Source organism: Rissa tridactyla, chromosome 13 (assembly GCF_028500815.1).
Source record: "Rissa tridactyla isolate bRisTri1 chromosome 13, bRisTri1.patW.cur.20221130, whole genome shotgun sequence".
NCBI classification, from domain to species: domain Eukaryota; kingdom Metazoa; phylum Chordata; class Aves; order Charadriiformes; family Laridae; genus Rissa; species Rissa tridactyla.
Genome location: NC_071478.1, coordinates 4,719,534 through 4,725,657, shown reverse-complemented (window position 1 = coordinate 4,725,657; position 6,124 = coordinate 4,719,534). Strand labels below are relative to the sequence as shown.

The following is a 6,124-nucleotide window of genomic DNA, read 5'->3' as shown; positions in this document are numbered from 1 at the left end:
CGCCATCTTCCCCCCCGCGCGTGCTGAAGCCCCGGCACTCGGCAAAGCGGGCGGGGCGGGCGGCGAGGTCAGCCCCGCCCCGCCCCCGGCGCGCGTGCGCGGCGCCCGGCGCGCGCTCCCATTGGCTCCCCGCCGCGCCTCATTTGCATGTTGCGGGACAATAACACCCGGCGCCTCCCGGCAGCCCCCGCGGCCCGGCGGGGCCGAATGCGGCCTGTCCTCCCCCCGGCTGCCGCCCCGGCACCCTCCGCGGCCGCCGAGCGGGGCGTCGGCGGGGAACGGGGAGACGGTTCCCCGGCTGGCTGCCGCTGCCACCGTAATTACTGCAATTACGCTTTCAACAGCCAGGCTGCGCCTAACCCAGATACTTGCCCCTCCACGCCCATATCGGGCCGCGTGTCTCGCATGCTCCACATAACTCGAAGGGACTCGGTGGCCGTTTGTACTTTCTGGCTATTACGGACGGTTATGTGAGTCATACCACACAAAAATTTATTTCTAAAGAACAACTCGTCCTGTTTTCCCTGGTGGGGTGCGGTTAGGGGCAGAGCCAGCTCACTGTGGCCTGTGATGTCTGTGTGGTTTCTGCAGAGATGCATGAAAGTGCAGAGCATTAACCCATTTTTGGGTAAGGGATATGAAATGCCAAACAAAACCTTCACGAGAAGGCCATAGTACGCAGTCACCACACAAAACCCACTAAAATTATTTTAATTGCAGGTGAGCGTGGTACAAAGGCGGTGAGATGGCTTTAGGGTGTCCCCCCGGATGACTTCAAAGCCACCAACAACTTCAAGGCATCCACACTTTAAAGACCCACCATGTTCAAAAAAGCCCAATTCCTTCTCTTTTTGCAGCTCAGTTTTCCATGCCGCTTGTGGGCGTGCAAAATGGCTTGTCTCTTTGGAAGCTCTGAGCAGGCAGCTCTGCACGACAAGCGCAAATTAATGTAATGCCTCCGCATACACAGGCATAAAAAGGCTGCTACTGCTGCATTCAACAACCTGAGATATGTAAATAACCAAAACAATAGGCAGGTGTAAATAAAGCAGAGGTAGGTGTGAAACCTGAACCCCAAGCTGACGCCAGTGAAAGGAAAAGCTGTGCGGCATATTCCACCGACCCAACCCACGAGGAACATTATTGAAGCACGTCATTATAATAGCATTAAGAGATGGTAGGCATTTCACTCGCTGTGTATGTTGACGGAGACAATATTCCTCCCCTTTAAACTGCTAAAGGCTTAAGCAATGCCTGAAAATTTTCTGCCTAAAGCTGAAATTGTATTCCAACTTATTAAAAAATTCACCTGCCCATTAGAATGGAGAGAAGGAAAGTGCAGGGAACACAAAGAGCAGCCCAGGCCCAGCCTTGGTGAATTAGGAAACTGCTGTAGAGCTGAATTTGCCAACATGCTGGAGATAAGTGTGCTGCTGCCAAGGCCCGTCAGGGTGTGTGAGATGACAAACAGAAGGTGGATCTCCACAGCAGCAAACATTGCTGCCTCACCCCCTCCCATATCTCTACCGGGAAAGGGAAGCACATACTTCAGAGTTTCCCCCACAGAGTCACTCTTTCCCTGCCCTTATTCTTCCTCCTTCTTGTCCAGGTCCCTCTCAGGGTAAGTCCAGCCTTGCCTAATGTATTTTTCTTGAATGCAGCAGATTTCAATAATGCCTGAAGTGCCAGGGTGCCCTGAGGCAGCTCTGGTTAGCGCAAGGTGATCTGTCCTTCAGCGGCTGGGTGTGCATTGCATCTCAGCCTGTGATCCCCCACCACACTTCCCACTAAACCCGAGCTCTCCGTTCTGCCTCATCGCAACGTGTTCCCCAGAGCTGGACAGGAAGCTCTCTGTACCGCTTTGCCGATCGGCCATGGCTCGCAGATTGAGATACTCAGCATGAGCGCAAGGCTGTCCCACACACTTGGCAGAGCGTGACTCTGTGTTGCGGTACGGGCTCCCAAAGCCAAGGCACGCCGTGGGCAGTTCGTACTCCCTCCATCCCTGCTCACCCACCCAGGTCTGCCCAGACAGCCAAGGAAGACAACATCATTTACGTGATAATTAGTAACCTTTGCTGAACTCTTTCACTCCTGCACGATGACGCGGCGCCCAGATGAAAAATTGCTATTGTTTTTCATTCAGAGAATCCCTTGGCTCCTGTGAGACAAAGAACAATCATTTTTAGTGAAACAGCACCGAACTGGTTTTTCCCACTGCTCAGTACGAGTCCTGATAGATCTCCCTGTATATCCCTCCCAGTACATGCCCTGCTGTCTCGCTCAGTATTATTCTTGTACCCTGAAGGTCGATATCCTGCCAAGGGATATTTGTTTAAAATTCTCGAATGCACAAATTTGGCACAAGATCTGGGGCAAAGGGCATCCCCCTGGTTACTGCAGCTGGGTGGAATCTTCCCACCTCAAAGTCCAAGATCCATTTACATCAGTTCATTTAAGCTGCAAAACAAAATGAATCCTTCCTGCTAGGCTTGATCAGACAGACTAATAAATGCAACAGGGAGCGCTAAACAGAAGTGCTGTGCAATGTAATCAACTGTTGAAGGCACAAGCAGTTTTTCAGCTTGTATTAAGACTGATTCACTTGTAGCTGACGTCAGTCCGCCCTCCCTACTATCTTAGCCTTGGGACTGGAGTATGATAAATATTACCTGTAATGCCATCTGCTGTACAGAGACAGCCCAGGCTTCTCACTATTTATTTAAGGGCTAATGTTGTGCTAGACCAGAATGCAGTTTATTTCAGCCTTATTTGACTTTGTTTTGACTCTTAATTAAAAATGCCTGTCCACTTGAATTTTTGAAGTCATCTGTCATAGAGCAAATCCGATGTTTGCCTTTATACGACGACGAAGTTCAGACAGAATAGTTAGCTTCAAATAGAAAACTAACATGCAAAGGACAACGATACCAGACTTCTCCACATGGAAGAGTCAAGAGAAGATGCAGAGTCAGAAGATCACCATCTCAGGGTGGGGAACTAGGACCTTCCAGATCCTAGCTGTCTGAAATCCCAGAGAGATGATTTATTTTGTGTATCAGTTTTTCCCTCAATTCCTTTAGAACCTCACTCAAGTCATCCAGCTTCTCCATAAAATACAAACTATTGTAGTTTAATGGTGACTCTGACTTTTGGTCAGTGGTAAAATTGTTTTGAATGGCATCAAGCTGAAAATACATATTTAGATGGAATAATGCACATAAAAAACTGTTTCCTCTTACTATTTTCTCCTTATTTAAAAAGTTTGAAGTAACAGGAATTATACCAGATCCTAGAGAAGCTGTCTCACAACAGTAACACTGTTGAGCATTTTTTATTACTACAAACTTCCTAACAATAAAACCCGAGTCAGTTAAAAGCCTTGTATACGGTGTATTCAGAAAGAGCTGCACACATTCAACCAACAAAGAGCGTGAACACCCTGTCCATCATAATTTATGAAGACCAGGATTATTAAGCTAATTCCACTCTGAGTTAGTTTAAATGTCCAAAAATAAAACTAAACTGTTTAATCAAAAGGATATATGTCCATGGGCAGAATTTCTGTTGTTGTCCCACTGCAGAGAAGCAGGTTGACTTTACCAGTTTATTCACTTCGGTTTGCATATTTGTAGATATGTTCGGGACAGATATTGATGCACTATTCTGAAAACTCTCGCGTCTTTTGTTCTGAGGAACAGCAATAAATTTGTATGTGTAAAAGCAATTAAATTATTTAAATCTCAAATAATTTTAAAAGCAAAGGGCTGTGGTGAAAGTTATACAGTTAAAAATGTAAATTTAACAGAATTATTAAAATAATCTTGGATGAGAGAAACAAAAATATAAGTAGTGCTTTTGCTTAGTTTTAGCATTTCATAAAAGATGCCTGCATTAGTTTTGTGTTTATAATCAGTTACTTCCCCTGGTTTTGCTGTACTTGATGGGACTTAATCCTGCAATATTTGGATTGCAAATGGCACGCTATAATGCTTAAATGCATATAAAAATCTTGCTACTTAAAATATAATTAAAATAGTAATGCACAAAATCCCTTAACATGTTTTTTAATAGACAGTAATGTGCTGCATCTTGAACTGCTTAAATTTTCATTTTCTAGGACCTCCCACATGCGGATCACAGTGCCCTTTTTAATTATTAATTAACTCATGTTGATAGGATAAATTAAAATCTCTCTGATGGAGAACATGCATTATTTATTAATGTCCTGATCTCGTCCTACACACTGTGGAGTTTGCTTTTTGGAACCTGCTTCAGAAGTCTAATACAAGGGTGTGTTTTGTGGTGGTAGGATTTTTCAAACGGTTTCTCTTATACTCGGCTTTGGTCTTGCCTTTGTTCTCTGTATGACAAAGTAGGTTGGATTTTTTTTTTCTTTTCTAATTTTCTTTACGTTTCTTTCTGCAGGGACTTACTACTTTGTGTTTATGTGTACATATTGCTGGAGAAGCATAAAGACTTTATTGAACTATCACATCCTACAGTTAAGGGATTCAGAGTTAGTTACTTAAGCATTACTAATGGGGGAAACTGAAGTGACGCAACAGCTATGGTCATCCTATTCTTCTTTTACAGCCAGTATTGGGGATGGGTTTAGGTGAACTGTTGGTCTAAGTAAAGCCCTAACTTACTTCTGGAATAAAAAAAAAGGTCATGAGAAAAACAGATTAATTATGTTACACTTTGCTATTGAACAGTTGACCAGTTCTATTCTATTTCAGTGGCAGATGGAGTAAGAAATAATACCTCCTTATTCATCCAGCTCCTGCCCACATGCATTCAGGGTGCAATCTGTGGGAATAGCTCCCAGGTTTCAGCAAGGCTTGGTTTTCATCTAGGAGTCTAGTCCCCTGTGCACTATCAGCTTTGCAAAGTAATTCTGCATGCAAAAAGAATGTATTAAGTTATATTTTCCCTTGTGCATTGTCAACAGCTCTTTCTACTGATTTTAAATCCATCAGAAATGTGTAAACTAACAAGTAGGGAGGCTTTAATACTAATTATCTCATCTCATGACACTGCAGTTGCACGAGCGATACAGAAGACAGAATACAACCAGTGATGATAAATAATAAACTAAGCACCACTCTCCTGCCAAGCCTGCAAACTAAATTCCAAGTTTCAAAATTTACAGGACTTCTAGGTAGGAGAAACATCTTCCTTGTTAACTGACGATATGTAGTATATGAGAGAAGATTAGTCAAGGAATTTAAAGGGAACGTAGGCCTCTAAGTCAGCTTCACCCGGAGAGATGTGTGATCTCAAACACACAGCAGTGAAGGAGAGAGCAGCCACGTGCTCAAACTGTTCCTTCCTGCAGGCTCACCTCTCCCAGCTGGGACGAGCACCACAGCAATTACAAGTAAAACTCCAAAATCTGTTTTACTTTCCCTCAAGCAAAAGGACGCGGAAACTTCACACACTTAGTAGTGACAAAAGTAAAGAGCTTCACTCGCCTTTTAACAGGCAGGAAAACAAGCCTCCTTTACTTCAGGGACTGTTCCCTGCCTAAGGCCTCCTCCTTCTTGAAGCTGCAAGATTTCTAACTCTGCTAGCTGCAAACAGGTCCTTGGCTGATTTCTACAACCTGTGCCTGTCTGCTTTACTAAGTAGGGCCAAAGTGCACCAACATCTGTCCTGAACATAGCTACGAATATGCAAATCTAAGTGACTAAACTGGCAAAGTCAACATGTTCCTCTGCTGCGGGACTATTAAAGACACTGCTTTTTAAAGATCCCATAACTTCCTCCAAATATAGGCACGTATTCTCTATGGCTGCAGCCAGTCCTGGCACAGCCTTAGTGAGAAGCATAAAGGAGGAGTCCTATGATGCCATTTTTACAGTCACTTTTCAAAATGTAAATATACTTGAAGTTACTGTTACTCTTCAAGCCTGAAAAAAAACCCCCAACATTAGTAACATGATTTAGGAGACCTTACTGAAAGGAAATGCATGAATGTTTCCAGCTAAATCAAAATAATCTCAGAAGCAGCAAAGAAACAGACATCAGTTCTTCCCCAAGGAAGGAGGCAAATACAGTAACTTTGGTTTATACTTGTTTTAACAGAAGGAATGCAGAATGGAGACCCAGGTGAGACAAT

The 6,124-nt window shown here is 44.0% G+C and overlaps 1 long non-coding RNA gene across 5 annotated transcripts in view; it reads right to left on the bottom strand.

Annotated features, from left to right (window-relative positions):
* Nucleotides 1-303: 303 nt before the first annotated feature.
* Nucleotides 304-6,124, bottom strand: part of LOC128917054 (uncharacterized) — a 7,322-nt gene continuing 1,501 nt past the window's right edge. Inside the window, exons 2-4 of one of the 5 annotated variants that reach the window (XR_008469158.1) lie at nt 4,768-4,900; nt 3,604-3,690; nt 304-2,161 (exon numbers count right to left, since the gene is read on the bottom strand). This is a non-coding gene — a long non-coding RNA (uncharacterized LOC128917054). Of the gene's footprint in view, nt 2,162-2,931; nt 3,026-3,603; nt 3,691-4,767; nt 4,901-6,124 lie in introns of all 5 variants that reach the window. The other 4 variants (XR_008469159.1, XR_008469160.1, XR_008469161.1 and 1 more) reach the window with 4 other exon arrangements.